Below are 27,440 nucleotides of genomic sequence, written 5' to 3' on the forward strand. Positions count from 1 at the left end.
TTACATCCTCGGTTGCATGTCAGTTGTCATCTGCGTCTTTTCAGTCACCTAAAGGCTATCCTGCAGGTTGGAAAGCAGATAAAACTTAGGAAAAACCACCACCGCACTGCAGCACCAAGGTGCACCGGGAATGCACCCATCATTCCAGCTTCTGAGACAGAGTGTGGCTGACTGTAGGTCTGTGGAAGGACAGGGTAAAGAAACTCACATTCGTTGAGTGCTATCATGTGCCAGACAAGGTGCGGAGTTGTCACATGTTGATGAGAAAAAACTTGCCCAAGGCTGAGCCCAATTTAGAAGTTAGAAGTAACTTCATGTCCAATTGATTCCAAAATTTTATACTCTTTCCAGAGCATAATTCTGCCTCTGATAAAGTGCTAAGTAGCTGTGCATTTATCAACTATAAATGGGGAATGGCATGGTATTTACACTTGGAGTGGAGTCGGATGATCACATATTCACAGAACCTTTTTATAGTTCAGAGAGAGCTGGTGAGACTCTCCCTAAGGGAACACAGAATAATTGAGGTTGGAAACAGCTTAACCTCAAGTCATAAAAATCACTGACAGGGGAAACTAAGAGGAAACTGGTTACCCTTGGTGGGGAAGGGGTTGTGGGCTCCTGGTACAGGCTATGTGTTCAGTTGGTCGAAGCAATATTTTCAGCCTAAAAAAATATTACCCCTTGAACACACTTTATTTTTATATCACTGTTGGTCTTTTAGAAAGCCTGGTAATAACAAGAATTTAGTCATTGATTAGAATAAAGTCTAAGCTCTTTAAAAAGCAAAATAATTTCTATCTCTTCCCCCGGCGCCCCTCCTCGCCACACACGCGTGCACGCAACTCACACAACATACACACACGTCCAATGTCACAAGGACACACGACACTTCTTATCAATCAGTAAGTACCCACAGCAGCCCAAACGGGTATGGAAATTCTATTCTTCTGTTTCCTTCTTTTCCATGGTGCTATGCATGTTCTATAAACAGCAGGAGAAGTAATTATGTAGGTGGGCATTCGTTACACGGTCAACTTTTGGAATATAATAGAGGAATGTGCTAAGGCGAGGAAATATTTGCTTGAACTAATGCCTGGAAACCGAATGTGGTATGCACTTCATAGTAATATAAACCGCACATCTGGATCATTTCTGTATACTGTACCTGAGTGGGTGGGGTAATATTTACATTCATTTTCCACTTCTAGGCTGTCCGTCCGGTGTCTCGTCTGTGCATGCCAGGAAGTTCCGTGTGTGTGTGTGTGTGTGTGTGTGTGTGTGCGTGCGTGTGTGTTCTGCATTTCATATTCCAGCATCTGCCGTTCACTCCGAGTTGGAGCATTTACCATCGCAAAACTGTCACCAGGGTCTCTGAAACACACATTTACATTCCACAGGTCTAGTAAATGGGCTGTGTGGCTGCACGATGCCTTTTGTTCAAAAGAAATCCAAGTGGCAGCCCGGCACTTTCCATCCAACTGCACTTTAGGCTGTAACTGTGGCAGCTGGAACGTGAAGCTCAGAGGAATAGAATCCGCTGCCCCAGCAGGTAACATTCTGGGGTTGGTTCCTTTTATTGTTGTTTTTTGCTGCTGTTTAAAATGTCCAGACCTTCTCGCTTGGCCAGACCTTTCTTTGCCAACGCAGCTTCCAAGCTGCCATCACCTAGAAGGGACGATTTGAACAGCAAACAGAAAAAAATCAGTGTAGGTGAGACGATTTTGAGAGCTGGAAGTGAAGGGAATTTGGTCAAACAGCAGCAGGTGCAAACGGCAGCCGCTCCTGCTCAGTGGAAGGCTTCTCCACACAAAGGTAATGTTTTAAATCGGCTGCTTTTGTCAGCTTGTGCTTAGAAACTTCTTTCTTAATAATACTGCCAGACAACTTAAACGAAGGAGACTTTTAATGGTTTCGAAAACTTGCCCCTTTGTGTGAGTGTGACATTTTCTCAAATCCTTGAGGGTGTTGCTAAAATAACTAGTAATTAGGAAGATGGAGGTAATAGAACTTTCCTTCATTAATTAAGGACGGGTAAAAGAAAAACTGAGTGTTTTCACTTCTTTTTGAGGATGACAGACTTTATTCCTGGTTGATTCAGTTTCTCGTAATCCAGTTATATTCATATGAAGTTTCTTTTTTATTCCTCGTATATAAGGGAAGAAATGAAAAGAAAGAAGGGACAGGTCCTAAAACCACATCATCACTGGCCAAAGAGTTTTTGCATGCTTAATATTTTGCAGTCTCTTTTAAAAATGAATTTATTTCTTTTTTTTTTTTTTTTTAAATTTTTTTTTTCAATGTTTTATTTATTTTTGGGACAGAGAGAGACAGAGCATGAACAGGGGAGGGTCAGAGAGAGAGGGAGACACAGAATCGGAAACAGGCTCCAGGCTCTGAGCCATCAACCCAGAGCCTGACGCGGGGCTCGAACTCACGGACCGCGAGATCGTGACCTGGCTGAAGTCGGACGCTTAACCGACTGCGCCACCCAGGCGCCCCTAAAATGAATTTATTTCTGAAATGATAATCTAATGACATGATTCCCTGCCAAGCATGACAAAGATCTCTGCTACCATTGTCACCTGGAGCATTTAAGTGACCAAGGATATCGTTGAATGCGTGACCTGGAATTGAGAAATGTGGTAACCAAATCAAACTATTATTTTAGGGTCCATATTCACAGAAAGCATGAAACCACCGCTTAAAATATAATAACAATTGTCTCCATTATACCAAGAACTACATATTAAACCACTAAGCAACATTTATAATAGTTATTTTTTTAAATTACATTTTGAGCTATCACAAAGGTAATTTTTGACACTGTGATTTTAAGGTAAAATAAAAAATGGTTTTAATATTCTCATTCTTATCATTGGAGGTTTTTATTTTCTAGAACAAAATAAGTTCATACCACATTATAATTTTAATCCTGCTCACTCTTCTGTTAAAAACTATTACAAATGAATATCCAGTAGTACATTTTTGCACCATGTACTGCTTCAAAGATGCAAATTTCTGTCTGGAAAATTTTAAGTTTTTTCTTAACTTGGTTTCTTATTACTTTAGCCATGTCTATGAAATGCTTGTACAGTAAGTATTTTATTGACCGAAATACTTCACTGAAGACACACAAAGTGAACACTGAAGGACTTTGGAAGTATTGATGAAAGTTGCTGAATAGAGTGAATTTTGGCTGCTTAAAGGGAGATTTCTCTTTGATGTTATATATAATATGCGTTAAGGTCTAAAAAAATTTCTTCTAAAAAAGGAATTTCACCCACCTCAACTTGAAAAGTATCCAGACATTTAATGGTTACATATCTGTGTCTAAGTAAGGTATGCCCAGGGAGGGAGTTTTTATACAAACAATCCAAGACTAGATGCTATTCCAAAGATTTTTCAAAATATCTTCTTTTGGCAACCTGTGAAGATATCTTTGAATACACTTAGTGTATGAAAATAGTTTTTCTTTGATAATCTATTTGTTTTGGGGGTTACTTAAAAGTCACTTGAAAGCAAGGGTGATTATTGAGTTGCAAGGTCAGTATAGATAATGCATCGTTTTGTAAAACACAAACGAACGAGCAAACAAACAAAACACTGGGAGTAGATTATAAAAATAACAAGGTGGTGTTTCCTGTGCATCACTCTGAGAGGATTCAGGCTGTCCCAAAGGAGAGTTCTACCACAAGAGTTTTGAAATTGGCAACAGGACTACATCATTTTGAAAGACAACATTCATCAGAATATGTCTTTTATTTCATTAACATTTTAAATATTTTTTTAAGTAGGCTTCATGCCCAGTGTGGAGCCCAGTTCAGGGCTTGAACTCACAACACTGAGATCAAGACCTGAGCTGAAGTCAAGAGTCAGATGCTTAACTGACTGAGTCATTCAGGCACCCCTTATATATTTATTTTTTACTCAGAATTCTTTTTTTCATAGCCACACATCATATCACATAGTACCAATAGAAACCTTTCATTGTTGGAGAACAGGACTAAGACTCTATAGTATAGCTGTGTATTGTGTTAGGCTTTTACTTAAAGTGGTTGTCATTAAGATCAAGAAACCCAAACAACAGTCTCGCCATCTCAGGTTCGTATTGAGTTTGTGTAGGTTCTAGCCCATCACATTAAGATCTCAGTGTTAGTTCTTTAGAATGCTTATTTCATTGGGTCCACAGGGTTTAAGTTAGTCTGTATAGTTTCTCATGTATCTGACTCTCATTCCCTACCCACCCCCCTTGTGTAATTTGTTTATTGGAGAAGTATATTCTGGTACATTTCATTTATTTTTTGACGTTTGTCTCTTTAGTTGATTTCCTAAATTAATGCAGTGACATTCGCTTCACCACTTTTCCATGTTGCCCCTCTCTTAAAATTTATCAACTGTACTTTTGTTTCCATACGAAAAAGGTTAATAGTAGTTATTTTTTTGGTTAACACAGTTCAGTCTTCCATGGTTTATCTACAGGTTAATTCTGTAAGTTGAAAATCAATAAAGACTGTAACTAATGAGACCTCATATTTTTATTGGTAAGCCAAAGAAGTGGCTATAACCATTTATCTTGTAGTCTGTCCTTCCTCAGTGCTTCAGATTCTCCCAAGGATGGTATAGATATGACCACATTCCCAGAACTCCCTTTTCTTCCTGGTGCTTCTGTCTGTATCCCTCAATCCTTCTGCCCTACTCTTTCCTGACTGATTTGTACAACACTTGGACAGGTCTCTCTTAGATTATTTCTTTTTTTTTTTTAATGCTTATTTATTTATTTATTTATTTATTTGAGAGAGAGAGATTGAGAGAGAGAGAGCGAGCATGAGCAGGGGAGGAGCAGAGGGAGAAGGAGACACAGAATCCAGAGCAGGCTCCGCACCATCAGTGCAGAACCCCATGCAGGGCTTGAACTCATGAACCGTGAGATCATGACCTGAGCTGCTGTTGGGAGCTTAACCGACCGAGCCACCCAGGTGCCCCTCTCAGATTCCTTCTCCATTTGCCTGAAGCAAATCTTCCTAAGGAAAGCAAGGTTGAAAATAAATTTTCTGAGTTTTTACGTGTCCAACAAATATCTGGACTCTCTTTTCACATCTCAGTGATAGTTGGGACAAGCATTATTTTTAGACAGAAAATAATTTCCCCTCATAACTTTAAAGGCCTTTCTCCATTACCTTTTGGGATCTAGAAGTGTTGAGGAGAAGTCCCATGTTGTTAACACGTTCACACATTCCTTTGTAGGTGACTTTTTGTCTCTCTCTTGAAGTTTTGTGGATATTCATCTCATCCTTGATGTTCTGAAATTTCACTGATGTATCTTAAAGTGTGAGCCTTTCCCATTTATCTTGACTGAATACTTTGATGGGCTCTTTCAATTTAAAGAATCAATGGGCTTCAGTCTTGTGAATTCTTTTTGTTAATTCTTTGATAATTTCTTCTTCTGTATTCGCTCTGATTTTCTCGCTACAGTGTTCCTCGGAGTTGGCTTTCAAATCTACTACATCAGTTTTCTGATCCTATCTTTTCTTTATTTTTGTTAGCCCTCCTTTTATGTTATCTAGATTTTCTTGACCTTGTCTTCCAACTCTTCTGTCTAATTTTGATCATCCATGTATTTTTAATTTCCAAGAAGCTTTCCTTCCTCTGATTATTTTGAGACCAAAATACATGGTATTATATTCTGTCTATAAGCAATATATCTTTGTGCTTTCTTTGCCTCTAGTTCACAGTACCATATACTCATGTTTAAAGATGCAGCCACATCCCTGTAATATTGGTATGCTTTCCGTTCGGAGCCAATGGTCTAAATTGGACCTTAGAACCAAAGACACTGGTAATCAATAAGCTTTAGGATAGCAGCATTCATATCTAATTCTCACCCATGAAGAACTCTCTTCATGATGACATCCCAACAAATGAAAGGTGAATGTTGGTGTTATGTGTTGATATGTGCCAACAGTTTTATTCAGGATGAGGCTATAAGTCAACAGTTGAGAATGTGGCCTTTCTTGCTGAGTGTTCTGTATTCTTCTGAATTCTGTTTCAGGTATATTTCCTCAAAATCACTTTGTCCTGATTTTATGTATTTATTTAGTTGGCCTCTTAACTGTTGTTCTAAATTTTAAAAAAGCGTTTTTTAAGAAAGTGTACATGAACATTGACCACTAGCTTAGTCTGCAAATGTAGTTGCCATATATTATATGTTTGTAAGATTATGATATCTGAGCTCTAACAAGCTCTTCTTATATGCCCAGCACACTTCTGAGTACCTTATGAATGTACTGTCTTGTATAATCCTCACGGCAATCCTATGATGTAGTACTATCACTATCCCTATTTTACATGAGAAAACTCACACAGGGAGCTTCAGTTATTTTCCCAACATCATGCAGACAGGAAAAGGTGGAACCAGAATTCTAGTTCTGGAAGTTTGGACTCCCGAACTGGCACGCTTCACTTGCTACAACACCTTTTTATAAAGAAAAACAATTTGTCTATCCAAAAAGTTAATATAATTAAAACCTTGTGATTGGACAGTCTGGTCCCTAAAAAAAAAAAAAAAAAAAAAAACAAAAAACTGGTGATATTCTGTAGTTCAGAGCGTGCTCTTCTGGTTTCAGCCTCTTTATTTGTTGCCCCAGATTTCTGTTTCTTAGACAAAAGAAAAGGGAAGCGAACAGATTTCAGTGAATAAATGTATCACAATACGGTAAATATTTTTGTCATGTTTAGAAATTAAAGGATACATTGAAAATAGGACCTTGCAGTTCCAATATGTACACTCACTCCTACAGACTTGAGCGTGCCTGTGCGTGCGCGCGCGCACACACACACACACACACACACACACACACACAATTCTCTGCATATAATTCGAGAAAGGCTCTTCCATTACATGTGACCTGGTGGTCCAAGTACAAGCCTGTAGGCCAAAAATCACTCAAGTCTAATTCTTTTCTAACACAAGCTCCCTCTGTGGCCTTGAGCAAGGCCATTATCCTTCTTGACTGAGTTTCATTAACCATTAAAGAATAATAATACGTGGTTTATGGGGGACGTAGTGGTGAGGATTGATGACTTAATGTCTGTCCAGTGCTTTCAAGAGCACATGTACTGCGTGCACGCTCTGACTTCAGCACAGTGGGGTCTGTATTTATCTTCAGTTGCTGTGGAAGGTAAAAACTTACCCTCTCACAATATCACCCATGTATCTAGACCAGGGAAACTCTGCAATAAACCCCTGACCGCATGCTCTGAGCTATTCTTTATGCACAAATGTAATCTCACATGCACCTGATTGCCATCCCAGGTGTTGATTGAGATTGTCTGTGGATACCTGGAACTCAGTTGTTCCTGTCTATAAGTAGAAAATATTAATAACTGGAGCACAAAAAATGTGTTTTCTCTCTAGGAGGCTCAGATTCATTCCGGATGCTACTGACAAACGCAGGGACATTAGGCCCTTGCACAGTGAGGTAGTGTGGAAGGTGATTGTGCCTATGGGTAGGCGGTGCCTGTGAGAGGTACACTCACTATACTGCTTTTCCTTGTAACAAACTGATGATACCAGGGAATAGTCAATACCCACTGGTGGGGCCTTCACTTTTGTCTAGTATTTTCCAGAAGCAGCAGTGGGTTTGTACAGATCGTGTACATTCCTGTATCTGACTGCCCTTTGTGACCAATCCATTCATTTTTGAGGAGAGCTAAGGTCAAGGGCATAGTATTTCTTCAACATAAAAGTGGTAGATTATGCTTACAGTTATTAAGTTCATAGTTTTGGCTCCTCATTGACACCAGGTATTCCAGAGTCACGCATACACATCTGTATAGGCCAATAAGTTTCTCTCCATCCTATTACTAAAAGTCACATGGCTTACCCTGGACATTTGTTTTACAAAGAAAAACAAAACATATTTCTTTATCCATTCATCAGTTGATGGACATTTAGGCTCTTTCCGTAATTTGGCTATTGTTGAAAGTGCTTCTGTCAACATTGGGGTGCAAGTGCCCCTATGCCTCAGCACTCCTGTATCCCTTAAGAAGATGTGGTTTATATATACAATGGAATACTACTTGTCGATGAGAAAGAATGAAATCTGGCCATTTGTAGCAACGTGGCTGGAACTGGAGAGTATTTTGCTAAGTGAAATAAGTCAGGCAGAGATATGTTTTCACTCATATGTGGATACCATATGTTTCACTCATATGTGGATCCTGAGAAACTTAACAGAAGACCCTGGGGGAGGGGAGGGGAGGAAAGTTATAGAGAGGGAAGGAGACAAACCATAAGAGACTCTTAAATACTGAGAACAAACTGAGGGCTGAAGGGGGGTGGGGGAGAGGGGAAAGTGGGTGATGGGCATTGAGGAGGGCACTTGTTGGGATGAGCACTGGGTGTTGTATGGAAATCAATTTGACAGTAAATTATATTAAAAAAACATACTTAATGCTGCTTACCAGTATTTAATGGGAAATTTCCTCCAACTACATATGGTCTAAGCTAGGTATGAGTATTGAAAATTAACATTTACTTCTAGAGTTCTCCTTCTTTTCCTTTATTAATTTTATGTATATTTGTCTTGTACCTAGTAATAGATGAGAAATAAGAAATATAAGTAACGGGTATTCTCATATTTCTCATATTGCTTACCTGATTCTGTTAAAAATCAATGTGTTGGGGAGCCTGGGTGGCTCAGTCGGTTAAACTTCCGACTTCAGCTCAGGTCGTGATCTCACGGTTTGTGAGTTCAAGCCCTGTGCTGATAGCTTAGAGCCTGAGCCTGCTTCAGATTCTGTGTCTCCCTCTCTCTCTCTCTCTCTCTCTGTCCCTCCCCTACTCATGCTCTGTCTCTCTTCTTCAAAAATAAATATTAAAAAAATTAAAAAAAATCAATGTGTTGGAAAAGGAGTATGAAAGCACCTCTTTAAATTAATCTGGGGTTTTCTCTGAACTAATCTCTGTATTTTCAGTTACTTTGACATAGTCCACTTAGCCTGGAGAGGTCAATAACTCACAAATCTGATCAAAAATTAAATGCATGTGCATCAGAAAAGTCTGGACCACTAAGGAAAAAGAATTCACAGTCTTAGAATTTTATAGAATAAAAACTTAAAGGCCATCTAATTTATCTCTCTCTTTTGATATATATGGAAAAAGTCTAGTTACTTCTTTTGATCAAGACTAAAGGTATGCAGTTTTGAGCCAGTGTCTTCTAACTTGGTGCTTTTTATCCTTTCATATATCCTTTTTTTTTTTAAACATATATTCTGGGGCGCCTGGGTGGCTCAGTTGGTTAAGTGTCCGACTTCAGCTCAGGTCATGATTTCACAGCTTGCGAGTTTGAGCCCCGTGTCAGGCTCTATGCTGACAGCTTAGAGCCTGGAGCCTGCTTCATGTTCTATGTCTCCCTCTCTCTCTGCCCCTTCCCTGCTCACTCTGTCTCTCTCTGTGTCTCAAAAATAAAATAAAACATTAAAAAATTTTTAAAAAATAAAACATGTATTCATTTTTGAGAGACAGTAAGTGGGGGAGGGGCAGAGAGAGAGGGAAACACAGAATCTGACGCAGGCTCCAGTCTCTGAGCTGTCAGCACAGAACCTGAGGCGGGGCTGGAACTCATGGACCATGAGATCATGACCTGAGCTGAAGTTGGACACAACCGACTGAGCCACCCAGGCGCCCCATTCCTTTCACATATCTTAAGCAGAAAGGCACAAACTGATAGACCACCTTCAGGTTTCCCTTCAAATATTCGCTTCCTTGACATGGGCTCCTATGACCTCTGATACACAGCACAGCATCCCTTGTATTGTGCTACCTACACTCTTATTGCTCTGTTGTTGCTTGCTGATTCCAAGTTCAAGATGACTGGGCATTGAGTAGTGTGGTCACAAATCACTGGTTGTGCTGGTTCTTTGTCAGATTTTATCTATGTAACTAAATTACAATCAGGGCTCCTTTAATGCTGAAAAGTTGCAAATGTGTCTGGTGTTATGTTTCTAACACAGTGTTGCTTTTGGTTGCTTATCTTAATGGGCCTGATACAGGAATAGATTTCTTAGCTCAGTAAAGTTTTAAAAAAATCACAAGATGTTTTTCTGTTTCTCCTTTAGACTGAAAGCTAAAGTAAGACACTTTATTTGTACAAATATTTTTTCTAAAGTTTGTGTTATTCAGTGCCTTCCAAAATTGACATCTGTGTGCCAATGAAAAGTTCCCTCTATAAAGAGCTTAAGAGATTGTATATGATCACAAATGAGGGATTTTGCCAACCTTACGAGAATATTTTACTGCCTGAACTACTTAAACTTTCATTCCCATACTTGGATTTTCACTTTGCTGTGTAGTTGTTTCCAACTTTACGTTTTCAAGTATAATGAGCTTCCTTATCTTCAAAATACTATATTATTGGATTGTTTACAATGATCAGGACCATTTGAAAACTAATCAGAATGAGTATCAGTGAACAAGTATGTGCTTACTTTTTTATTTGGGGATATTATCAACATTCTCCCAAGCAAACAAATCATGTCCATATATCATTACATGCTGTATATGTTCTAAACAATAGTTTCATTGGTCTTGCCCATTTAGGAGCAAACTACCATGAGCCTCCACCTGTCTGGTTGCCTAGAAGGCTACTTGCCTCTTTTATAATCACATCATACCAACCTCTTAACTCATGGCCAGATAAGGGCAGGATAAGTGTCTGGGAATTTGAAAATCTGGACAAAAGAAAAACCTTTTTCTTAATGATGCTGTTGTGCCAGGTTAACTATTATTGCTTCTTGAGTTAATGATCTCTAGGGTCTTAAATTAAGTCAAAAACTCTACCTCTGTGGTTTTGTCCCCTTTCTGCAAGGGGAAAAAAAATCTCAGATGGGTTCAGATTAATTTTATTTTTCATGTTTCCAACATGTACAATGACATTACCGAAATAAACTAGAGAACACCACAAATAGGTGAAGAATCCTCTCATATACAAGAAACATCAGTCGAATATAATCTGTCAAGGGTACAGATTCTTTTTGTTGTTATGTTTTATAACAATTCATGCTTATAAATATAGCACACAAGCTAGACTTCCAAGGAAATTCAGCTTTAAACAATTATTTATTCAGACTACAGAATGTCACATCTACATCTGACAGCTTATCATATGTATTATGAATATATATATTATACTGGTATTTTGATCATTCATTATTTTTAAATTCATAAACTTAAGAAGTTACATTTGAATATAAATTAAACATACATTAGATTGACTTTTTTGAGCCAATATTTTAATACTTGATCCTGGGGATTAGGTTGTTTTCCTGAAAATGTAATTGGTACCATGACTATGCTGACCACCCCACCCACCCCCCAAAAACTCATTGACCATCTACTATGTATCTGTCATTGTGCTAAATATTAAAAAGTTAAAAAAAAAAAGTTAAGTAAAACATGGTCCTTGTCCTTGAGGAAGATTTTGCAATGGGTGGGATATCCAGATTATCTGGATATCTAAATATAATTTTCCCAATGCTTTATATACAAACTTGTGCATGGAAGAGGCAGAGCAGGGGGCACCTGGGTGGCTCAGTCGGTTAAGCATCCGACTTCGGCTCAGGTCATGATCTCCCGGTTCGTGAGTTTGAGCCCCACATAGGACTGTGTGCTGACAGCTCAGAGCCTGGAGCCTGTTTCAGATTGTGTGTCTCCCTCTCTCTCTGCTCCTCCCTGGCTCTCCCTATCTCTCTTGAGGGGCAGGGGAGGAAACATTCCTTGTTGTGTTTAGGAAATGACAAAGTAGAGCAGATGGAGTGAAAAAAAAGCTGGTGAGAAAAGAGGAAGTGGGGAGAGGTCTATTAGTGATGATTTGAAAAGAGAAAAAGGTTTTCATTTTTTCATTCCTTCAACAAATATTTATTGGGCCCCTACTATGTGTCAGGTGTTGTTCTAGGCTCTGAGCAAGTGGAAGCAAGTACTGGGCTCTAATCCACCAAGGTTATGAAGGCTGTGGCTCAATGGGGTTTACCCATTCATGTGGGTTCTAGAACAAAAAGTAAACAAGGAAAAGTGATACCAAGTAATGGGAAGCAAGGCAGGGGCAGGTTCTGGGATTTGAGAAAGTTGAAAGGCCTGTTTGTGGTGGTGCATGTGGTCCAGCTATGAAGAATTCAAGAAACAATGTCAGATAGGAAATTAAAAATGGGGGTCTGCAGATTAAGTCAAGGCAGAGGCTACCAAGAACAGGTAGGTCACCAGTTATAAATGCTATTTAAAGCCATGGGACTGGACGAAATCACAAGGTATAGAAAAGAGAATTGGCCCATGTCTAAGAAGCCTGGGGCACTGCAACGTTCAAGGGTCAAAGTGGGAGCAGAGGGAGGGGCAAAATCTTAAGGTACAAATATATCAACTCAGAACTTTCCTTTAGAACTCCAGGCCAGAGTATTCTCAACATTGCCTACCAACAGAAACAAATATATTCATGCCCCTTCTGTAGTTGCAAACAAAATACTCCAAGTATGAATTTTTTTTTTAAGTTTTATATTTAAAATGATGCAAATCTGGTAATCTAGCCCATAACATACTGTTTATTTAATATAACATGGCATATAACTGAATTATCATCAAAATTAAAATGTTTCCTACCATGTTTAATGGGAGCTTCAGGTATCCACAAAAACCTATCACGTTTCACTGGGGGCAACTCTTCCGACTCCAGTTGAAGAAGAAAGTCTCAGAAATGGGAACTATTTGGAAGCATTCAACATCCTTCTGTTCTTATTTGTAATTTAATATTTGCATCACATAGCTATTTTTTATAGTTTGTTAGTGTTTGTTTGACTATCCTTCATATATCCCTGAGAAGGGAGTTTTCTGGTTTTGATTAAGAACTTCTTTCTCAGGAGGTGAAGACTAATTTGTTACTTCGATTTCTAACACAACATAATGTGAATTTTTTATGATGAAACTTCTATTTACATTCTTAGAGATTCATGAAGAAGCATCTTGAATATTTAAAGATAATACACTAGGAGAACCTCAAATCTATTCTATTTGTGCCCTTTTATTTTTTGTGTGTGCCCTGTTTATTAAAGTTATTTCACAAGGATTTTTAAGTAGCTATAACCAGAAGAATCGTCAACAAATAATAATGGGAAAGTACCTAATAGATATTCAGACAACACCTTCCCAGGAGACCAAAGCAAAAAAAAAAAAAAAAAAAAAAAAAAACTAGAGTTTTAAAAATTATATCTATCATGGGGCTCCTGGGTGGCTGAGTCAGTTAAGCGTCTGACTTCGGCTCAGGTCATGGTCTCACTGTTTGTAAGTTCGAGCCCCGCGTTGGGCTCTGTGCTGACAGCTCGGAGCTCAGAGCCTGCTTCAGATTCTGTGTCTCTCTCTCTGCCTTTCCCTCCTCTCAAAAATAAATAAACATTAAAAAAATTAAAAACATATATATATATATATATATATATATATATATATATATATATATATATCTTTTGATTTGACAGTAAATTAAAGGAATTCCCCTGGCGGGGGGGAGGCAGAAAAAAAAAATAAGAAAGCTTCAATGCAAAGAAATAAGTGAAAATTAGAACCATCATTTGGATAGTGGTCTTTGTTAATTCCTTGTGGTCTAGGGAATTTTAATAGATACGTTCAGGGGAAAAGTGACTCCTGATGCCAAGAAGAGTGGCCATCATATTAGAACCGTCTGCAGGCAGCAAAGGTAATATCTTTAGTGAATGACACAAGGAAGAATGCCTGCCCTGTAGAGGGACACCTTAGAGAAAGCTCTAGACTCAACCTCAGTTCTGCGTGGAGAAGAATAAAAGAAAGGAATATCCTGAGCATGCCTAACCTCATGTCTTCACTCACATAGTCTTGGGGCTTAAAGTCATGTTATTGTAGAATGGGGGGAAAACCCAAAAGCCCCCTGTCTCCCCAAAAAAGCCAAAATAGTACTTAATCATCCTAGATTGTCAGTGTCTCTGGCTGCCTGGTGGCAGAAGATGACCGTCCTCTCCATCCTCTTAGTAAGAATGTGCTTTATAACCAGGCCTCTGAGAAGTACCACAGATAAAAGTCCAAAATGTGAGCTCACAATAAAAATTCACTATGTTGGGAAACAAGTGCCCATGACAAAGAGCCAGCAAGGGAAAAGAATCACAGAACGAGATCTACCTAAATTGCCAATATTAGAATTATTAGATTCAGAATAGGAAATCATTTTTTTTTACGTTTATTTATTTTTGAGACAGAGAGAGACAGAGCATGAACAGGGGAGGGGCAGAGAGAGAGGGAGACACAGAATCTGAAACAGGCTCCAGGCTCTGAGCTGTCAGCACAGAGCCTGATGCGGGGCTCGAACTCACGGACTGTGAGATCATGACCTGAGCTGAAGTCAGACGCTTAACCAACCAAGCCACCAAGGCGCCCCTAGGAAATAATTTTTTAAAAAAGATTCTAACAGCAGCAGCTTCTAATATTTGAACAATAGATTTTCTAGAGATGGAAACTGTAATAACTAAAGGTACAAACTCAGTGGATCTGTTAAATGGCAATGTAGATCCAATGAAGAAAGAACTGGTAAACTTTGGCAAGACAGACTTTTAAATTCCTAATAATACAGCACTGAGAAACAAAGTGATGGAAAACACAAGAGAGTTTAAAAGATATAAACAGGAGAGTGAGAGGATCCAACCTAAGTCTCATTGGATGTCCAGAAGGAAACCATGTAGACACTGGGAAAGGCATTATTTGAAAAGATAATGGCTGAGAAGATTCCAGAATTGATAAAAGGACATTAGTATCTGAAGTCAGGAAGCCTAGTGATTTCCAAGATACACTGAAAAAAAATTAAACAAAAAACCCCCACAGCTAGACATATAATAATAATAAATAAGTATTCAATTTTTATGTCTGTATATATTTTTTTATTTTTATTTGAGAGAGAGAGCAGAGGAGGGGGGAAAGGGAGAGAGAGAGAGAGACAGACAGATAGACAGAGAGGGAGAATCTTAAGCAGGCTCCATGGTTAGCACACAGCTCAACACAGGGCTCAATCCCATGACGCTGGGATCATGACCTGAGCTGAAATCAAGAGTCGGACACTCAACCAACTGAGCCACCCAGGTGCCCCTCAATTTTTATGTCTATATGGTGGGTTACGATCAAACAGCATTTAATAGATTGGTATATAACACTTCATCAATTTTGACTTGAACTCTGTAGACATGTCTATGGATGACACATTAATATGTAAATTAGCTACCAATTCTTGTTATAACTGGGCCAAATACATTTCAGAAGTATGTGTTTTATAGCCACATCTTGCGTCTTTAACCAACCAGAAATACAATAGTTAAAACTCTCAGTGTGAAGTTTAACAGCTCTTACCTGTTTTCCCATGACGGGAGAAGGAGTAATATCTGTGCTAAATTGTTCAAGTTTTGCTGAAAATGTTCAACTCACTTCCAGTTTTATCTTATCAGTTTTGAGAAAGGTTGAAGAAAAAGAATAGTTATTTGAAGAATAATATTCAAATGGGCATCAGAAAATAGAATTCTAGGAGATCATTGTTTGATATTTAGAGCATATGCAATAGTCCCTTCCCCTTATCTACGGGGGATATAGTCCAAGACCCCCAGTGGATACTTGAAACCACATATAGTACCAAACCTTGTATATACTATGTTTTTTCCTATACATATACCTCTATGATAAATTTAATTTATAAATTAGTCACAGTAGGACATTAACAATAACCAATAATAAATAGAACAGTTTAAACAAGAGACTGTAATAACAGTTATGCGAATGTGGTCTCTTTTTCAAAATATCTTACCGTATTGTACTCACCCTTGTTCTTTTGATAATGCGAGATGATAAAATGCCTCCGTGATGAGATGAAGTGACATGAATGGTGTGGACTTGGTAATGTAGTGTCAGACTACTACTGACTTTCTGACAATATGTCAGAAGGAAGATCATCTGCTTCTGGACCGCAGCTGACCACGGATAACTGAAACCACAGAAAGCGAAACCACAAGAAAGGGAGAACTACCATATACGTACTACTTACGGGACTCAACAAGTATTCGTGTTGCTTAGTTGATGTGTAGTCTTGGTACTATTTTTAAGGATATCTCTGTAATCATTTCCTCAATAGTCAAGAAAGTAAATACTATATATACTAAAAAAAAAACATTGTAAATGTTAGTATGCCTACTAACTAGTATGTCTGCTAGTATGCCTAGTGAATTCTCCAATTAAGGGGAACATTGTGCCATCGTCAAGGGAATTAGAACTTGACCTAGGTGATAATCCTCAATTACTGGAGATAATATAAAACTTGTTTCTTTTCTAGGGGTGCCTGGGTGGCTCAGTCGGTTAAGCATCTGACTTCGGCTCAGGTCATGATCTCATAGTTTGTGAGTTCGAGCCCCGCATTGGGCTCTGTGCTGACAGCTCAGAGCCTGGAGCCTATTGCTGATTCTGTGTCTCCCTCTCTCTCTCTGCCCCTCCCTGGCTTGCACTGTCTCTCTCAAAAATAAATAAAACATTAAAAAAAAAACTTCTTTCTTTTCCAGTTATCTATCTAAACAGCTAGAAAATTTAAAAACCATGCAGGTAACTATATAATCCTCTTCTCTATGACTAAATCAGGTGTGGACAAAAAACACAAGTTTGTTTGTAAAGGCTTCCTTGGGGAAAAAGTAATAGTTTGAGAAGTCCCTCTGCACCCACTGGTTCATTTAAACATTTAAAACTTTATCCAGCTACACTTAATACACCTAAGATTGGCTCTTCTGGGGCTAGCTTTCCTCTTCCCACTTACACACAGATATTCTTTGCTCAGTGAACTCAGACAAGAGGGTCAGTATTTTTAAATCTGTCTTTAAACCTTAATATGTAATTAAGTAGATACCAAAATCAATGATTTCTGATTTTGAAGCATGTTTTAGGAAGTCTCATTTCTGCTTCATCGATCTTAGAATGCCAAATGGTGAATGAAAACTCAAGTCCAGCCCGGTGTGGACTTACATAAGATGAAGAGTATATTTACACCGTGCTGAACACTTAACTAAATGCCATCGGTTACCAGATGACAATAAATATGAACTATAACTGCAACAATGACCCTGAAAAGGCATTATCACCCATCATTGTCAGAAAGTAGGAGAGAAGTATGGCGGGTTTTAAGGAAGGAATGGGGAGTATGGCACCAAGGGAGAGAAGAGAGGTGGGGAAAATATATTTGGAAAATGACAAAAATAATAGAATATCACTGTTTATTATTTCACCATCTTTTAAGTCAGTATACAGAATCCTTGATTATGCAGTACTTCCTCAGCATTTTTTAATGGATGTTACTGAAAAACAGAAACTTTGGAGAGATCTTCCAAAGCACAAATTTAGTGCAGACATTTTAAATGGAAGCTTTATCGGTCAATCAGGAAAGAAGAAATGAATATTGTTCTTTCCTAAATTTATTTTGAAGGTAAACATAAAAATAATCACATGATCAGTTGGGTGCTACTCTTTAGAAGCTTAAACTCAGGTTCTCAATTATGTTCTGCCTTTATAGGATCCATGGAGGGGATGTCTGGCAAATGTGGTCAAATAGCTTCAAAGGCCATTATGTCAATGACAAGGGTCACTATTCAGTGGCCACAGAAGCTCTGAGCCACTTTGCCTCAGAAGCCCAAAGTATGCTGAGAACATGGATAAGCTGGCAAGACTTGGGGGACTGTTGAGTGGGGAGTGAGTGACACAATCAAATTTACACTACCGAGGTAATTTTGGAAGCAGTTTGAAGAAATGGAGATAGAGATTGAGAACACAGGCAGAGAGGAAGTGAACCTAAGAAAGAGGGACAGAATCCCGTCAGAAAGAAGAGTGTTCTTCAAAGGCTTGGCAACCTTAGGCACACAAAATCAAGCACTGCATAGATGTTCAGCAGGGGCCTGAATTAAGGAATGAGATGTAGGGTGTAAGAAGGGAAATCTAAAGAAAGCCTAGTTGATGACTTTGGATGATGGGATGCGGGAGGTGTCTTCCCGGGCCCACCAAGTGAGTGGTGAGCCATCTGTGCAGCCGCCGTGGAACAGGAAGTACCTAGCAGCTGTGGAGGAAGTACTAGAAATAGGGCGTACTGAGCTTGAGGTGTCTGAGGAGCACTCGAGGAGACAGATGTCCAGGAGCCAGGTGAATATATGGAGCTGAAATGTGAGGGAGCCGTCAGCTTATTTGAGCTTCGGATGTGGATAAAATCGCCCTGAAAACATGTCAAAGGCTGGGGACTGGAGGCTGGGGATTTGAGACGGCCTTATTCTAGCTGCCACACTTTGGAAGAGGCAGTGATAAACTGCAGCAACCTTGCGATATGGGAAATGGTTGGGAGGACAGGAGAACGGAGAGGGGGAGGCCACCCCAACGTGAGTGTGTTCCCTAAAGGCTTGGGCTCCCCCACTTCCGGAGCAGAGGGGGGCCAACCGGGGCAAGTTAGTGGCGGGTGCTTTGCGCTTCATAGGAAGGAGGCCAACTGAGTAACCGACCGCCACAAGCTGACTGCCTGACCAAGCAGTGAGCTTCGGATCCATCCGCCAAATGGGGGGGGGGGGGGGGGGAGGGGGAGAGCAGAGCTTAGAGGGGGAGGCAGAGCAGAGCTTAGGTGGGAAACGTAATTATACGGATCTTCCTGCTTCTTTCCACATTCGGGCTCTGGGATAGACAGTGCACTGATAGAACAGAGTGCAGCAAGATTTCAGCGTAACAGAAAATAAGCAGACTGTCCCCAGAAAGGAGGGTTCGAGGTGGTTTTTAAGTTTTCACCTCCATTTCCCCATTCTTCTCTGATGTCTCCCCTCTCTTCAAACAGTTCTCCACAAGAGCCTGTCAGTAACAAACTCCGTTTTTGTCACATAAAAAATGTCAAAGAAACCAAATAAGAAAGAGAAGAGCAAGGAGAGGTGGGTCATACGACATTTCTTTGAGCCCTAAAGTCTTTTTTTTTTTTTTCTTCCTGTTCAGATTGTCTGAAATTCCCATTTCGTCTCCTGCACTGCGTCTCAGGGCGTGCTCTGCATTTCCACATCTGCCTGCCCCTCTGGTGGGCTCAGGTAGCAGAGAACATCCTTCCTCTCCTCCTAACACACACGCGTGCGCACGCACACGTACACACACGCACGCACGCAAACGCACGCACAACCCCTTCCTCATGTGCTGAGCACAGCCTGAGATTCCAAAGTAGGCATTTCATTCCCCGAATTAAGCCAGCCCTCGCACTAAGACACACACCGTCTTGGGTGACATATCATTCCAAATTATTACTGGCCTTTTAAGCCTTGTGTGAATATTCCATCTCTTTAAGAGCTGTTTTCTTTGATTGTTCGTTTGTTTACATGGGAGATGATACAAGGACGTTGAAGCCCAAGGAGAGGGGAAGGAGAGGAGCCTGGAGACACAGGACTGGAGCCTCTCTGTCCTTCCTCGCTGGTCTGCCAATGCCACCATTGCATGTCTCCTAGGATTTTTGCCTCTGGCAAGAGGTTATCTTACCAACATTTTTGACAACTTCTTTTGAGTTTATCCTGGCTAATTTCTTCCTCCTCCCCTTATTTGTCACAACTGTGGTTCATTTCAGTCAGAGATGTATTATTTATCTTTATTGAATGTAAATCCTCAACCTGGTTATTTTATGTTCATATTAATGTCTCTTTCATGGTTTCCCTCGTGATCTGAAAATTTGGTTCCGTCCCAAATCTTAAGGCATTTCATCCATTCTCATTACTGTGCTTAGTAACCAACCTTAACTTTAAAAAAGGAAAAAAAAAAAATCTGAGGGTCATTACTAAAAATGGTTTAGCCTCTAAGAGAAGCCTGAGAATTCTTCTGTCATTCCAGGCACCTGGAGACATTTTCCATGGGCAACCACCTGTGGGAAGCAGGCCCTGGAAGGCAAGACTGGCAGTGAGTGGGACCTTATCCATCTACTGGTGTCATCAAGACGTGAGACAGAGATTGGTAGCCAGCTTGTGACATCCTTCAGTCCCTTCAGACTAGCATGGCTGGCCTGTGAGTCATATCAGGCCATATGCTTCTTTTCCTGCTGAGCACATCTGAAGATTGATACTGAGTGATTACACCATGTTTAATCATGAACGCCCAGCATCTAGTACTTGAAGAACTTACTGATATTAAGCAGAGTAGAAACATAGGGACTACTCCATTATGTGGTGCGGCTAACAGTAGATATACAGATCCCTTTACTTTGTGGCCATAAAGAAATGGCACTTACCCTAGAGATTTGTTGTCTGGGCCTCTTCCCTGTACCCAGCCAGTTCATCCTTGTGTTTCTGGAACTGAAGGCCCAAGAACTTTGGGATGGTGGTAGGTGAATCCTCTCTTTTTCTCTCTTAGGGAACTGTTTCTGCCTGCTGACTCTTCTAAGGATATTTGCTTCCATGGGTACAGAATAGCTCTTTCCATCCCGACAGCAATCTCATGTACAACTGAAGTTTAAAAGACTTAAATGCCAGGGGTGCCTGGGTGGCTCAGTTGGTTGGGTGTCCGACTCTGATTCAGGTCATGATCTCACGGCTCGTGAGTTCGAGCCCCATGTTGGGCTCTGTGCTGACAGCCCAGGGCCTGGAACCTGCTTTGGATTCTGTGTCTCCCTCTCTCTCTGCCACTCCCCTGCTCATGCTTTCTCTCCCTCCCTCACTCTCTCTCTCTCTCTCTCTCTCTCTCAAAAATAAATAAACATAAAAAAAAAGAAAAGTTAAATGCCTGAACTAGGGGTCTCAAAACTGGAGAGTTGTGACCCAAACTCAGGGTCATCTGTCTCCAATACCCTATGTTCCCCTGTCGTGACCAAAAACATAAAATAAAAGCCTGTTCTCTTTACTATGCTAAGAGAATACTAGAAAAAGTAGAGAGATTTGAATTCCTAGGAGTTCAGATGCTAATATACTCTGACCTAATAAGCTAAAACCACTATTTAAAAACTGATAGTAAAAATACTACTTAAAGAAGATTCAGATATAAAGTAGTAGGAAAGTTAAGGGGGGGGGGGATGTATTAGGGGAAATGTGGCCCAAGGATTTGAATTGGCTTTGGGGTTTGGGGCTGGCCATTGTGACAGAGAAGAAGGCCAGACAGAATGGTACTCTTGGGTCCCTGAGAAGTCAGGGAGTCTGGAGAAGGGCTGAACAATCAAGTGGGAAGTCTTCTAACCATGAGCTCTAACTTAGACCAACAGCTTTCTAGGATTTTCCCCCAGCAAATCCATTTGCTTTATACTGCATTATTTCTCTCTCAAGGAAGTATTTTCACACCGGACATTCACCAGTGATGCTGATGTGTGAGCAAGTGCTTGGGCCCTAATCTCAGCGTTTCCCTTTATTAGCTGAGTGACAGTTCACCTCTCTGGACCTAACATTTCCCTATAAAAATGCAGGGACACAGTAGCTAATGGGTTTCTAGGTTGCCTTCCTCAGCTTTCTTATTCCACGAGTGGTCAATGCCATGGCATTTTGGGTTCCTCTTGCACTTGGAACACACTGGGGAGTTATGTTAATCCACTTCATCCCTCCATTAATGGACTTATGAAAGGATTTGTCAGGTCAACTATGAAAGATACATGAGTAAAGAAAACAAATACAGAAAGCAGAGAAGAAGAGATACTCTGTGATGTATAACTGTGAGGTTCGGAGTAAAGGCACAGTTTAGAGGCAATGGGAGAGTGGCAGTCACCCTCACTGTAATGGAGGGCCATATGAAGCTATAACAGGGCCAGGAGGCAGCTCTGAGCACCAGAGTTGGGTTTGGGCACGTTCTGTCCACACCATTCAGCTCTGCTGGCACACTGTTTATCAAACATCATTTCCTGTCTGTATGAGCAGGGTAACAATCTCCATTTCCCTTAGAAAATAAATGGAATAATACCATCTACTCCTTCATGGTATTATATCATCCCTAAAAGGAAATAAGATAAGCCCATTTAAATATAAATAAGGTATATGATTATTCCCATTTCTTTGAAATACTGACACATGTTTTCTGTAAAAGATCTATGATCAATCTTATATAAGAAATAACCTATTCCGGGGGCACCTGGGTAGCTCAGTTGGTTAAGGGTCTGACTCTGAATTTTGTCTCAGGTCATGGTGTCCCGGTTCGTGAGTTCGAGCCCCACATTGGGCTCTGTGCTGACAATACAGAGCCTGCTTGTGACTCTCTCTCTCTCTCTCTCTCTCTCTCTCTGCCCCTCCCCCACTTGTGTGCACGCTCTCTCTCTCTCTCTCTCTCTCTTTCAAAATAGATAAATAAACTTTAAAAAATAAAAAGAAAGTACCTATTCCATGAAGGACATTTTTCTTGTGCCCAGAAAATGAATCATTTGCAAAGAGGAGAGCCACCCTGGCACAGGTCGTAGATAAATAAGTGGGTGGCATAGCCACTTGTACATCCCCATCACCCACAGACATGGCCCCTGTAGCAATGTTTGCATCTGCAAAGCCAGGCTGTACGTGGCCCACCTGTAGTGAAACACTCGTGTAACAGATACTCCCTTCTGAAAAGTTAGAATCAGATCTGAGAGATGGTAGGAAGTTTCTGTTGGTACTTAAACCAGAACATCCTGGCACATCCCAGTTTGGCCCAGTGCAAGGAGTAGCTGAGAAAACAATAAAGAGATGAGCGGGGAGATGAAGTATCGACAGAGACAGATGAAGCTGCTGAGGCCAGACCATCACGTGGCCCTTCTTTGCTTCCTGCCTGTGTCTCGAATGCAATACCCTCGCATCCCATAAGTTCTACTGTTTTGCTTACACAATTGTGAGTAGATATCTGTTACTTAAACCCAAAGGATCCCTAATTAAATCTCCTGATTTCCAAGACCTCTTTCCCTTTCTTATTTTTGTTTAAGACTTCTCGTAGGTGTGTGAGATCTGGTGAAATATCAGTGGAGTGGGAGATGAAAACAGGTTCATTTTACTAGTAATGGCTGCTGGTCGAGCAAGCCCCTTGCAAGTCTGATGATACTATAGGCTGCTTGGTTGTTTGTCTGGTCCTCCTAGGTCAGTGTTTATCCTCGGTTTTCTTTTAGACGTTGGGGGAGGAAGAAGGGACACTCTGTCCTTGGCATGACTAGTATTGCTCAGTGGTACATCTGTTGACCTAAGTCATTAATGGGGCCTTCCAGAAGCAGCCAATCCTTGCTCAAGCAGTAGGTCAGCCATTCTGATTAGAATCAGCATCAACCACCCATGAAACTAGAAGCGTCCCCCGTGATTTATTGTTACAATAAAGCCTCACTAATTAACTATAATTGGGAGGAAAAGCTTGTCGCAAATTTAAGACTCTGAAAGAAACAACATTTTAATTTCTTCCAACTTTGCACAGTGATTTAAATTAGGTTAAGCAAGTATACTTGACTTAATGTATAAATAAAAATTATTTCTAGATAGCACCTCAACTTAATAGGTGCATTTTTGGTATGTAAATGGTCTTTGGAACAGCTTGTTGTTTTAGGCAGGCGATTTAAGCATTCCACTTATGTTCTTATAGTATTAATAGTTTAGAACGTGCTTTTCAACACTGAAAAATCTATAAGTTAATCTTTTTTAATGTTTATTTATTTTGAGAGAGAGAGAGAGAGAGCACTCATGTGAGAGCAGGAAAGGGGCAGAGAGAGAGAGAGGGAAAGAGAGAGAATCCCAAGCAGGTTACAAGCTGTCAGTGCAGAGCCCAACACAGGGCTTGAACTCACAAATCATGAGGTCATAACCTGAGCTGAAATCAAGAGTTGGACGACCGAGCCACCCAGGCGCCCCTGATTAAGTTAATCTTAACACTTGTCAAAATTATTTTTAAGCAAGTAGGGTCTGAATGGCGGAGATTATTGTTATTTTTGGATCAATACGACAACGATTGGGGGAACAATGGTATGAGTTAGCGTGTCATGAAAATCTATTTTAAAGCTTCCTACATCTTTCATAGGGTTTACATTGCAGTTGAAAATGAAGTGATTTATTTAAGATTCCAGTGGAGTGATTGTACTGTGGATGTGCTAAAAATCATTTCTCCTGCATATTTGATGACGCTGTGATCTTTAGACCACGGTTCCAATTTATAAGGAGATGAAGGTACATGCAAATAAGCCTGTGATGGGGTGTTTGGTGCCCCAAATCATTTCTCCCGATTGTTTACTTGCTGTTTATGAAATCTAACGAAAATGAACTGGGATACCAAAACTGGTGTGGTGAATAGCGATGTCTTAAATGGCTACACTTAATTTTAAGACTGCAAGAATGTCTCATCAGATCACCTGATGTGAGCTGCTTTGGGCTATCAAGGCACAGAATTTTTGTTTCTGTGGGCGGGGGTGGTGGGGGAGGGGGGGCCGGAGAAAGCCTGACTCATGCTGGCCATTCATTTTCCAGGGAACCCTCCTCCCACCTGGTCCCTCTCCTTCCTGTTGCACTGGGTGGTTTCAGCTTCCTGCCTTGCTTTTAACCTGAACCCATAACAATCACCTACTTCAGTAGAATGGAACATGCCTGAAAACTAAGGCAAGTTTTAGAACCCCTTGGAAACTGGGTACATTCTGGTGTTCCTTCCTGCAGAAGTAGGGGCTGCAGCCTTGCCCCACTGGGCCCAGAAGTACATCTTTGACTCCATGGGGTCAAGTCTGCTGGAGGCATGCCCTTGATAGATCTCCCCAGGCAGTCGAGATGGGACTAAACATGGCATTATCATTGCCACTTAGTAAAGGAGGATGAAAAGAAATGTTCTGTTGTTGAAGGCCATGGTGTGTGCTTTGTTCCCACTTGTACTTCAGCCTCTGGACAGGAATGACTGATGGGTGTGGGTAACTTCACCCCCGAGGAATTCACTGCACTTACCCAGGGCACCAGCCTTTGTCCCAGTTATTATGGGCTTCAACATTTTTTTTATTTAAAAAAAAATTAATCTTTATTTATTTTTGAGAGAGAGAGTGTAAGCAGGGGAGGAGCAGAGAGAGAGGGAGGCACAGAATCAGAAGCAGGCTCCAGGCTCTGAGCTGTTAGCACAGAGCCTGATGTGGGGCTCGAACTCACAGACCTCGAGATCATGACCTGAGCCGAAGTCGGACGCTCAACCGAATGAGCCACCCAGGCGCCCCAACATTTTTTTAACGTTTGTTTATTTTTGAGAGAGCGCAAGCCAGGGAGGGGCAGAGAGGGGGGAAGGGGGAAGGAGCCAAAGCAGACTCTGAGCTGTCAGCAGAGAGCCCTATGCGAGGCTTGAACGCACGAACCACGAGATCGTGACCTGAGCCTAAGTTGGATGGTCACCGGACTGAGCCACCTTGGTGTCTTGGGTTTCAACATTTTTAAGTGTGTCATTGGTTTGGCACCTTTGCTTCCTTTCTGCAGTCTTTCATCTTGCATAAAAATAAAGCACGTGTGAGATACCAAAATCAAATTTTCCGAAAGAAAGATAGGAAAGAAGCTGGCGCTGATGACATAAGCAAGGCCTCCCTCCCAATGACTCTGCTGTTGCCTCTGGTGCCACAGCCAGTCTCTGTGCATACCTCCAGTGGTGGCCTCCTGACCACAGTGTGCGTGTGGCTTGGAGCAGATGGCTGGGGCAGAGTGCTAGGCATCCCTCTGCCTGACTTCTCATCCAGACCCCGCTATTCACTATTTCTATAACCTCAGGAACATTACCGCATCTCTCCAGGCCTTGGCTTTATGAAAAATAAATAAGAGTAAGTGCTCAATAATCGCTAGCTAGCTTCGTGACATTAGGTGTAGGGTTCTGTATGGGCCTCTACGTATCTTGGGACAGAATTAGTCTCCATGTCTTATCTAGCACTTCTTTGCAATAGGGGAATAACGCTTCACATTTTGAAGTACTTGGACCCACATCTGTTGATATTTTGTCCAATTGAATGTTAATTAAATGATGCTTGCTTAACAGGTGAGGTGATACAGTACATTTACAGCCAAATGTCAATCTAAAATGACTACGGTAAGGGGGCGGCCAGATGGCTTAGTCACTTAAGTTTCCGACTCTTGATTTCAGCTCAGATCATGATCTCACGGTTGTGGGATCAGGCCCCACATCGGGCTCTGTGCCGAGCATGGAGCCTGCTTAAGATGTTCTCTCCCTCTCTCTCTGCCCCTCCTCCTCTAGCACTCTCTCTCTCTCAAAAATAAATAAATAAGCATTAAAAAATAAAGAGACAAAAGAGACAAAATGACTACAGTAAGAAGTTTCAGCTAGCTAGATATAGGGGAGAGGCCGAGGGAGGAGTTTCTGCCTCATGCAGCGGGTGGATGATGGTACTATTTGCCAGGCAGGGATCACAGGGGAATGCTCCTCACACCGCTAGATGATCAGTCTCCTCGTTTTATTGTGCTTCGCTTTATTGCACTTTGCTGATTTTGTGTCTTTTTACAAATTAAGGGTTTGTGGCAACCCTGCGTCGAGCAAGTCTATTGGCACCATTTTTCCAATAGCATTTGCTCATGTGTCTGTGTCACATTTTGGTAATTCTTGCAAAATTTCAAGCTTTTGCATTATTATTATATTTGTTATGGTAATCTGTGGTAAGTGATCTTCGATGTTATTATTATAATTGTGTTAGGGCGCCAAAATGTAATGATTAGGTTAATCAAGGAAGGCAAGTCAAAAGCCGAGATAGGCTGAAACCTAGGTCTCTTGCACAGTAAGCCTAGTTGTGCATGCAGAAGAAACGTTTTTGAAGGAAGTTAAAGGTGCTATTCCAGCCAACACATGGATGATAAGAAAGCAAAACTGATTTACTGCTGCTCTGGAGTAACTCTGAGTGGTCTGGAGAAAAGATCAAACCAGCCATAGCGTTCCCTTTAGCTGAAGCCTCGTACAGAGTCAGGCCCTACCGCTCTTCAAATCTTCAGTTCTGTGGAGGCTGAGAGAGGTGAAGAAGCTGAAGAAGACAAGATGGAAGCTAGCAGAGGTTGGTTCATGAGGTTTAAGGGAAAAAGTCATCTCCATAACATAAAAGTGCAAGGTAAAGCAGCAAGTGCTGATGTAGAAGCTGCAGAAAGTTTTCCAGAAGATCTAGCTAAGATAATTCATGAAGGCAGCTATACTAAACAGATTTTCAATGTAGACAAAACAGCCTTATAGTGGGAGAAGATGTCATCTAAGACTTTCATAGCTAAAGAGGAGAAGTCAATGCCTGTCTTTAAAACTTCAAAGGAAAGGCTAACCCTCTTTGTAGTAGCTAATGCAGCTGGTGACTTTAAATTGAAGCTAATGCTTATTTACCATCCTAAAACTCCTAGAGCCCTTAAGATTTATGTTAAATCTCTTCTGCTTGTGCTCTATAAAACCACAAAGCCCAAATGACAGCACATCTGTTCACAGTGTGGTTTACTAAATATTTTAAGCC

General features: G+C 40.7%; 1 protein-coding gene and 1 long non-coding RNA gene across 2 annotated transcripts in view; one reads left to right on the forward strand and one right to left on the reverse strand.

Annotated features, from left to right (window-relative positions):
• Positions 1–1,405: 1,405 nt before the first annotated feature.
• The window catches only part of KIAA1217 (KIAA1217 ortholog), a 451,458-nt gene continuing 425,423 nt past the window's right edge, over positions 1,406–27,440 (forward strand). Inside the window, exon 1 of the mRNA XM_045462891.1 lies at positions 1,406–1,552. The gene's annotated coding sequence lies outside the window, so the exon portion shown is untranslated. The remainder of the gene's footprint in view (positions 1,553–27,440) is intronic.
• Positions 1,566–27,440, reverse strand: part of LOC123590072 — a 29,187-nt gene continuing 3,312 nt past the window's right edge. Inside the window, exons 2-4 of the long non-coding RNA XR_006708597.1 lie at positions 17,317–17,385; positions 15,872–16,034; positions 1,566–1,668 (exon numbers count right to left, since the gene is read on the reverse strand). This is a non-coding gene — a long non-coding RNA (uncharacterized LOC123590072). The remainder of the gene's footprint in view (positions 1,669–15,871; positions 16,035–17,316; positions 17,386–27,440) is intronic.

This window comes from Leopardus geoffroyi, chromosome B4 (assembly GCF_018350155.1).
Source record: "Leopardus geoffroyi isolate Oge1 chromosome B4, O.geoffroyi_Oge1_pat1.0, whole genome shotgun sequence".
NCBI classification, from domain to species: domain Eukaryota; kingdom Metazoa; phylum Chordata; class Mammalia; order Carnivora; family Felidae; genus Leopardus; species Leopardus geoffroyi.